Source organism: Physeter macrocephalus, chromosome 7 (assembly GCF_002837175.3).
Source record: "Physeter macrocephalus isolate SW-GA chromosome 7, ASM283717v5, whole genome shotgun sequence".
Lineage (NCBI taxonomy): Eukaryota > Metazoa > Chordata > Mammalia > Artiodactyla > Physeteridae > Physeter > Physeter macrocephalus.
In genome coordinates, this window is record NC_041220.1 from 115,203,486 (window position 1) to 115,213,491 (window position 10,006).

Genomic DNA, 10,006 nt, shown 5'->3' on the forward strand with positions numbered 1-10,006 from the left:
CGGAGACTGTGCTCCGCAACGGGAGAGGCCACAACAGAGGGAGGCCCGCATACCACAAAAAAAAAAAAAAAAAAAAAAATGAGGATAACAATAATACTTCATAGGTATGTTGTGAGGATTATATGAGAAAATCTTAGTGAAACTCTTAGCACAGAGCCTGGGAATAGGACATGTTTAATAAATGGTAGCTATATTATGATTAATGTGCCTTGTCAAGTTATTTTTTAAATCTTTACATTGGTTATTGATCCTCTGGCACTATTTCTGGGACTTCTTTTACTCCCTAAGGCTAGAAGGGGAGCAACAAAGGGAAAGATTTATGGAGAGACTGGTTTCAGCCGTAATAGAAGTAACCACCTCCTTCTAGTGCTTTCTTTCCTAGAAAACCTAAATTGAGAAGTATTATGGGTGGCCAGCACACAGGTTAAAACTCAGATCAACAAATATTTATTGAGGTACTGCTATGGACACAAAATTATGTAAACTACACCACTGGATCTCTCTGATTCTCAGTTTCTTTGTCTATAAAGAGCTGGGTTAAATCTCCAGCTCCAATTCCAAATTGTATTAGTTAGAATTAGATGGTGCTATAACTGGAAAAGAAAAACTAAACAGGACAGTTTATTTCTCTCTCACAACAGAACCCAGGACGTTGCCATCTGGGGATGTTATGGCAGATCGGCTCTGCAAAAACCTAAAAGGCCTAAACTCCTTTTGAGGATTGCTGAGGAAGTATCCCCATCTTCTTTATCCAAGATGGTGACTGGTATCAAAATATCAAAAACCTGGTTAGAGATGCCGGCCTTTGCAATGAGGGTCAGTCAACAAAGACTAACCTGTAAGTGGCTTAATGGACAATGGGGATAGAAAAGGCCTCTGTGTGGCAACTATCTGGTCACAGATAGTTACCCCTTTAATGACTGAAAGGACCCCTCCACTCTATTTTTGTGTTGTTTTTGTACAGACTTCAGAAATTGAAGGCTGCTAATCTGAGTAGTTCTCAAATGTGAGGAACTGCTGGTCTTGGATTTTTTTCCCATTAAATTCGGCTGATCATATTGATCAATAGATAAATGTAAATAGCTTCAAATTTTAAAAGTCAAGTTTAAAAGTTGCTTCAGTGTTTTTTCTTCACTGTAACAAACAATGTCAGTGCTTTATTTAATAATTCTCTTCTGTATCACGGCATTTGTTACTTGCTTATATATTACATTGTCAATTATGCATTTGTAAATTTAAAGGTAATATGCATTATTTACCAGTTTTATTATATAAGCTACGGACCTCACGTGCATACAGAAAGACAGCAGTCGAGCACTACCACATGTTGCAAAATGTTATCTAAGCATTAAGTAACTGTACAACATAGACTGCTAATGTCAGTTCACTCTGTGGTGTCAAGTGTAGAAAGTACAATTAGCTGGTGATTTCCTCACACTTTTGATACTACTTGTACCTATATGTCTTTCAGAAAGACATTGGTGGACTCTGTATCTCTTTTGTATTTTTAATACAATAATTGTACATATTTGGTATGTTTTAGATGAAGATGGTAGAAATGTACTATGTTATGCTTCTACATCCAGTTTGTCCAACCTGGAAAATAAATAAATATAACATAAAGCCTTGTCTATTGAAAAAAAGAGAAGTTAGTGACTGGAGTGCTAGAGCTACAGCCGTAAGTGATATCTGCACATTGGGCACCAGGGACAATGTGACAAAGAATAATGGGCAAAGAGCACACTAGGTATTTCATTAAAAAGGTTAAAAAATGAACTATTTTAAAGTGTAAAATTCAATGGCGGTTAGAATATTCACAATGTTGTGCAACCACCACCTCTAACTAGTTCTAAAACATTTTCATCATTCCAAAAAACACCCCCCCACCCCAAACCCAGTTAGACAGGGACTTGCATGGTCATTCTATTTTATATTGCAACCTCTACATCAGCGGTCCCCAACCTTTTTGGCACCAGGGACCGGTTTCGTGGAAGACTATTTTTCCATGGACCAGGGTAGGGGGGATAGTTTCAGGATGATTCAAGCGCATTACATTTATTGTGCCCTTTATTTCTATTATTATTACATTGTAATATATAATGAAATAATTATACAACTCACCATAATGCAGAATCAGTGGGAGCCCTGAGCTTGTTTTCCTGCAACTAGATGGTCCCATCTGGGGGTGATGGGGACAGAGACACCCGAAGTGTGCTGCTATGTACAGTCTACTCCATGATCTCATTTTGGTTGCTGTGACTGCAGAAAACCCTGCTTCACAAAGATAGGATGTTGGAAATGGAAGAAGGCTTTTCAGTGCTTTTGTGGCAATCTCAGGATATTCCATCTTGACTTTAATCCAGAGATTAAAGTTGGAGATTTGAAGTTGTCTCAAACATACTTTTAAGGCCACCGTCATTTGCTATCTCAAGCCGTTGATTCTAGCACGAACAAAGTCAATTCACTTGGCTTATTCACAAATGGGTCATCGATCCATTCCTTCCCAGTTTGGGGGTCTTTTGTGGTTGGGAAGTAATGCTCAAACTCTTTTGAAAGCTGAGATAGGTGGTCATGCACCAGCTGGGAGAAAGAAGGCCCTGGCTCAGTTTCTTTCAAAATCTCTGCTAATGTTTGAAACATGTTAAAAATCCCAATGTTCACTCGTCGCCCCCATAATTTCAGTTTGGCTTTGAATGCAGCCACTTTATCTGTCAACTTGAACATTGAGTTCATTAAGCAGGTTGAATATGTCACACAAGTAAGCAAGTTTTGCGACCCATTCTGTCACTGAAATGTGCTGCCAGTGGTGACTGTTCTTTTAAAAGAAATCTCTGGAGCAGCTCTCGTAACTCAAAAACTCTGGCCAGTGATCTACCTTTAGGAAGCCATCTCACTTCTGTGTATACAGGAAGATGTGTGTGCTTTGTGTTCATCTCCTCACAGAGCTGTGTGAACAGACCTGAGTTAAGGGCATGTACTTTAATGTGGTTGATAATTTTAATTACATCCTGCAAAATGTTGTTATGTTCAGGTGACATTTTTCGGCTAGCCAGCATTTCTCTATGGATGACACAGTACGTAAAATACTTCACATTCAGAAGCGACCTCTTTGACCTGAGTAGTGAAACCAGAAAGTAGTCCAGTCATGGCAGCTGCTCCGTCCGTGCATATACCGACACAAAATGACTGATTCAGTTTTCCTGATATGTAATCATTCAAAGACTTGAATAGTTCTGCAGCTGTGGTGTTGGTTGGCAACAAAAGTGCACATAACATATCCTCATGCACATCCTCCTGAAAAATATATAGCACAAAAACAAGCATTATTGCCTTGTTGTCAACATTGGTAGACTCGTCAACCTGGATTGCGTACCACGGTGACTCATTAATCCTCTCTAACAATTGCGCCTCAATATCCTCTGCTATTCCATCAATTCGTCTAGTTACGGTGCTAGCCAAAAGAGGAACACATGCCACTTTTTGAACTGCAGCCTCTCCTAAAAGTTCATGACAAATGTCCTTAGCAGCAGGCAGGATCAACTCGTCACCAATAGTAAAGGGCTTCTTAGCTTTAGCAATGCAGTTGGCCACTAAGAATGAGGCTCTCAGTGCAGACATATTTGATGAAGTGGTGGCCTTCAATAATTGCCTCTGTTCTTCGTGTTCAAGTTTTTTTTTTCTTTTGAAAAACTCCAGAGGCTTGTCTTTTAATGCGGTGTGCTTGGTCTCCATGTGGCGAAGCAGTTTTGAAGGTTTCATGGCTTTGTTGGATAGCCGGTCGCCACATATTAAACAAAGGGGGCTTGGGGAATGTGAATCACCTGTTGCAATGAACACGTAATTTAAGTAGGACTCTTGGTATTTTCTTTTAAATGCAGCTTTCTTTTTGTGGGCAGTCTTAGAGTCTTCTGCTGTCTCATCACGGGGTCTTTCCCCCTTTTCAAAGAAGCTCTCCAGTGACATTTGTTTTTTACTCATTTTGTCTAGGGTTAGCTTGTGGGCTTACCAAAATGTGACTGAGACAAGTGCGCAACATGGGAAAGAGGCGTGGGCAGAAGTGGTAAATAAAATAATGGGCAGGCCATGCTCAGACTAAAATAAGTGTCAGGTTCTGACTTAAAGCCTGCCACCAGATGCAGCTGTAAACTAAAGTACATCAACTCACTTGCCACTATAAAGCTTGCCACCAGATGCAGCTTAATTGTCACTTGCCACTCAGTGATAGGGTTTTGATATAAGTCTGCCAGCAATTGATTTATTATGGTCTCTGTGCAGTCAACTCTCTCTGCTAATGATAATCTGTATTTGCAGCCACTCCCCAGCGCTAGCATCATCTCAGCTCCACCTCAGATCATCAGGCATTAGATTATCATAAGGAATGCACAACCCACATCCCTAGCACGCACAGTTCGCAGTAGGGTTTGCACTCCTGTAAGAATCTAATGCCACCGCTGATCTGACAGGAGGTGGAGCTCAGGTGGTAATGCAAGAGATGGGGAGCGGCTGTAAATATAGATGAAGCTTCACTTGCTCTCCAGCCGCTCACCTCCTGCTGTGCGGCCCGGTTCCTAACAGGCCATGGTTTGTTTCCTTTCATTTAAATATCAGCTACCAGGAGAGCAAGCATTCGTCAGTCTTCCCAAACTAGCTAAGCAACGAATGGACAACCAACAACTGAAATGTAAATTCCTTGAAGATAGGGAATTTGTCAGTTTTGGACTGCTGAATCACCTTCACTTAGAATATGGCACACAGTAGGCACTCAATAAATATCTGTTGGGTGAACTGATGACATTTAGAGTCAGACTGATCTTGCCTTTATTTAATAGACTCTATGATAAGCAATCAATGTAATAATCACTTATGGAGAAAAAAGAGTGACATCTGCCTTTCTGAAGATCTGGACACAAGAAGGGTATTTTCCCTAGGAGGAAATATTCTTTATTCATGACTTAACCATGATATGAAATGACTAATATACCAGAAAAATTAGAATTACTACTTTAACACTTTCCTTAATTTTTCCCAGAGATGAGATCTGAAATTTTCCACATTTCTGTGAATGAATCATTTCCTTGTTTGTACTATGTTTTAGTTATACAACAGACAAATGTTTTTGGTGGTAATTACAAAACAAACTTGTTTTTTATAGAATAAGAAGAGAAAAAATGTATATGGCCAGATAAAAGTATCGTGTGATAAAATGAAAGACAGAACTGAACAAAGTTCAAGAAGGCAACTATTAAGATGTATTAGAGAACAAATTGCTTACAGAAAGGCCCAAATAAGTCATTTAATCAAAATCAGCAAGCTGACAGCAGGTGGCGCTATTCCATCTTCACTTAGGAACTGTGCAAGCAACCACCTTGGGAATGACTGTGAAAGACACCTGAAATAGTCCCCCTTTTTAGCATCGTAATTTGGACAAATGACCTAGGGTTAAAAAGGCTTTTTATAGAAGTACATTTTTCTCCCGTATTTTATTCTCATGAAAACTACCTAAACGTGGGTATTCTATTCACTGAAGTGTAGAAAATTAAAGTAGTGAAGTAGGTGATAAAGATGGGAAAATAGGTTAGAACTTGTTGTGCGGACATTTTCTCACCATGTCCAGAATGTCCACTCTTAATTGGTTGGCATTTAATTAAGTTCTTTAAAAAATATTTAGTACTCACAGTATGTTCAGCAAAGTAGTAAGTGCTTAGTGTACATCCATGAAGAAAATCAGCAAAGATTCCTGTATCTGTGCAGCTTCTATTGTAGCAGAGGGAGAAAGACAATACAAATAAGAAATAAGAAAATCGTATAGTATGTTAGAAGGTGGTGAGTGCCATCATGAAAAAATAAAGGTAGAACATGGTGAGGAGGCTCAAGAGTACTGGGCAGTAGAGAGGGTTTGGTTCTATAGAGGATATTATTTATTCATTGAGAAGGTGAAATTTAAACAAAAATATGAAGGATGTTAGCGAAACAGCCAGGTAAATATCTGGGGAAAGAGTAGGCCATGCAGAGAGAATAGACTATCCAAAGACCTTAAGGTGGGAGCATGTCTGGGGCTTGTTTGGAGAACTCAGCAAGGAGGCCAGCACGGCTGCAGGGGTGAGCAAGAGGAGAGTGGTAGGTGATGAGGTCAGAAAGGTGAGGTGGAGGGCAGATCACGTGGGGCCTTGCAGATCATGATAGGAAATTATAGGAAATAGCGCTATTGCCGGGTTTTGAACAAAGGGGTAACAAATCTGATTTATGTTTTTTAAAGGATCATTCTGTCCTGTGATGAGAAGAGCAGATTTTTGAGTGCCAAGGGTAGAAGGTGGGAGACGAGGCAGGGGCTACTGCAGCAATGGAAGCAAAAGTCAATAGTGGTTCAGGCCAGCTGGTCTGGATATCTATTTTGATATAAGAGCTAACAGATTTTTTTTCCCTGATGGATTGGATGTTAAGTGTGGGAATAAGAGGTGTCAAAAAAGACTTCAAGATTTTTGCCGCGATTAACTGGAATGACAGGGAAAACTATGGGAGCAATGAGTTTTGCAGCATAAATCAGGAGCTGCCAGCTGAACATGTTGATTTTGTAATGTCCACCACTGATTGATATGGAAAGATTATGGGAAGTGAGAGCTTGGAGGAGAAGATCAGGCCCACAGTTTTGGACATATTGAATGTGAGATGCCTATTAGCCATCGATGTGGCAAAAGGAGCTTCTGAAAGTTTTTGGGTGTGAAATTGGTAATTGGTTTCTATCAGCACGGAATGCCTCAGAATAGGAGAGACTGGAATAGAGGAAATGATCTGGAAGGCAGTTATAACTGGGGCCAGATAAGGAAAGCCAGAATTTGAACTGGCAGTAGCTGTGGAAGTAGGGAGAAGGACAGCAATATTGCACAGGCAGAATTTCCAGAATTTAGTGGCTGGTTAGACTTGTAGGGTGAGAAAGATTAAATGCCTGGGTAATGGGATGGTGGTTAGTGACATTAGTCAAACAGAAGAGATGAATTGCAGAGGAAGATTTTTTTTTCTCCGTATATATTTTTATTTTGATTTCTCAATTCTCTTACATTATACAGAAAATTCTCTGTGTCATTTCTAAAAAGCCTCAAAGAGGGAGTTCCCTGGTGGGCCAGTGGCTAGGACTCGGCTCTTTCACTGCCGTGGCCGGGGTTCCATCTCTGGTCGGGGAACTAAGATCCCACAAGATGCACGGCACAGCAAAAAAAAAAAAGCCTCAAAGAAACTGGATAATACACCCTACTGGGTTTAGGGGGCAAAAGCCCTCTGATACTTTTATTCCTTTATTCCATCACGATTCTTTTAAAATCTCACTTTCGTCTTGTCTGTTTCATTACTGCAACCAAGAAATTCACATTGCCTTTTAAGGTGAAGTAACCTGCACTGCTTTTGGTAATGAATAACACAGGGAATACATTTTCTACCAAGAAAGTAGGAAATGGCTCAAGATCAACTGTGTTGAGAAGGGCAATGAGCACCAGTGGCTCTTAGGTATTTGCCCCTCCAATGCATGTATTTGCAGAACATCACACAATGCCTTTGTGGCATTTTGCAAAACGACTTTCTAATTTGCAACTTTCCTGCAATAACTGGTAATGCTAATGTCTGAATATGAGCTAGAACAAGGGTGACATTTTACTCACCTGTATAGACATCACCAAATGAAGGGCGCTCTTTTCTTATATGCACATTTCCAATTTATAAGGTACCTTAAAATTTACATCATAACCAAAGGTTACCATACTAGTTATTATTCAACACATATTCACACCTACTAGGTGCCAGGTACTAGTCTAGGATGTAACCATGCACAATTAAAATATCCATATTTTACTGAACCTAAGACACTTTGCTGTTGGTGTCTTCTTGCTCTTTCCAAATGATATCAAGGAAAGATTTTTAAACACCTACACTAAGACTGCCTCCGGCTGACAGAGACTGAAAGATACTGTGGATTGCAGGGTGCATCCTGATTCTACAGGTTAAAATGAAAAAAAGGGACATCTTATGTGGTACATATATACAATGGAATATTACTCAGCCATAAAAAAGAATGAAATAATGCCATTTGCAGCAACATGAATGGACCTAGAGATTTCATACTGAGTGAAGTAAGTCAGACAGAGAAAGACAAATATCATATGATATTGCTTATATGTAGAATCTAAAAAAAATGGTACATATAAATATATAAATTCTGGGACTTCCCTGGTGGTCCAGTGGTTAAGAATCTGCCTTCCAATGCTAGGGACAGGGGTTCAATCCCTGGTCGGGGAAGTAAGATCCCACACGTCGCAGGACAACTAAGCCTGTGTGCCACAACTACTGAGCCGGTGCTCTACAGCCCGTGAGCCACAACTACTGAGCCCGCGTGCCACAACTACTGAGCCCATGTGACACAACTACTGAAGCCTGCAGGCCTAGAGCCTGTGCTCTGCAACAAGAAAAGCCACCGCAATGAGAAGCCCACGCACCACAATAAAGAGCAGCCCCTGCTCGCCGCAACTATAGACAGCCCGTGCGCAGCAACGAAGACACAATGCAGCCAAAAATTAATTAATTAATTAATTAATTTTTTTAAAAAAAGAAACTCCAATATGCTGGAGGAAGTGTTGGTTAGTACAACAATTTTAGAGAATCATTTCACAATATCTGGTAAGGTGGATGACGTATATACCTTATGACCCAGGATTTCCACTTCTAGAGAAACTCTCAGGTATGTGTACCTGGACGACAAGGACGTGTGTCACATCTTGTTTGTAATAGAAAAACAATTGGAAGCCATTCAAATGCTCACAAGAGAAGAATGGATAGGAATTGTGACATAGTCACACAATGGAATGCTCTAAAACAATGAAAAAAGAATAAACTACTGACATCACAACAACATGAGTGGACCTCACACACATTGTATTGAGTGAAACCAGGTACAGATGAGTATACACTGTGATTCCACTTATACAAAGGTCAAAAATAAGCAAAAGTAATCAATGGTGACAGGAGTTAGAAAGTGGCCACCTCTGGGGAGAAGGATGGGGGCAGGACACCAGGAAACTTTCTGGGGCTATAGAAATGCTCTGTATCTTGATTTGGGTGGTGGGTGCATGACGTGTTCAAATATAAAAATTTCAAGCTGTACCTTTAAGATTTGTGCATTTCAAGGACCTCACTGAATGTATTTTATGCCTCAAAGAAAAGAAACTGCGGACTTCCTTGGTGGTCCAGTGGTTAAGAAACTGCCTTCCAATGCAGGGGACGTAGGTTCGATCCCTGGTCGGGGAACTAAGATCCCACATGCCGTGGGGCAACTAAGCCTGCATGCCGCAAATACTGAGCCCTCATGCCGCAACTAGAGAGAAGCCTGTGCGCCGCTACACAGAGCCTGCGCGCTGCAACTGAGACCTGACGCAGCCACAACTAAATAGATAAATATTTTTTTTAATAAGCAGGATTATAATTTAGAAAAAAAATAATGAGATGCAACTTGACACCCACGGAATGACAAAAAGTCTGACGTTACCAAGTGTTGGCAGAGATGTGTAGCAATAGGAACTCTCTAATGTGCTGGAAGGAGTGTATAATACTAACAGGCGACAATTTTCGGGAATCATTTGGCAAGATCTGGTAAGGTGGAAGGTGCGTATACTCTATGATCCAGCAATTCCACTTCCAGAGAAACTCTCACGCATATGCACCTGGAGGCATTTACAAGGATGTATGTCACATCTTTGTAATAGCAATACAGTTGGAAATAATCCAAATGCTCATCAAGAGGAGAATGGATATAAACTGTGACATATTCACACCATGGAATATACACAGCAGTTACAATGAATGAACTAAAGCTTCCTGTATACGTTTCAAAGACATAATACCATTGAATAAAGCAAATTGCAGAATGATGTGTACAAAAAAAAAAAAAAAGAAAGAAAGAAATCCCAGTAAAGGGTAAAAAAAAAAAAAAAAAGGTACAAATGAACCTATTTACAAAACAGAAATA

At 40.1% G+C, this 10,006-nt stretch overlaps 1 long non-coding RNA gene across 1 annotated transcript in view; it reads right to left on the reverse strand.

Moving 5' to 3' along the window:
* LOC129392254 (uncharacterized) overlaps nt 1-5,756 on the reverse strand; it is a 15,685-nt gene extending 9,929 nt beyond the window's left edge. The window contains exons 1-2 of the long non-coding RNA XR_008617872.1: nt 5,676-5,756; nt 2,122-3,294 (exon numbers count right to left, since the gene is read on the reverse strand). This is a non-coding gene — a long non-coding RNA (uncharacterized lncRNA). The remainder of the gene's footprint in view (nt 1-2,121; nt 3,295-5,675) is intronic.
* Nucleotides 5,757-10,006: the final 4,250 nt, after the last annotated feature.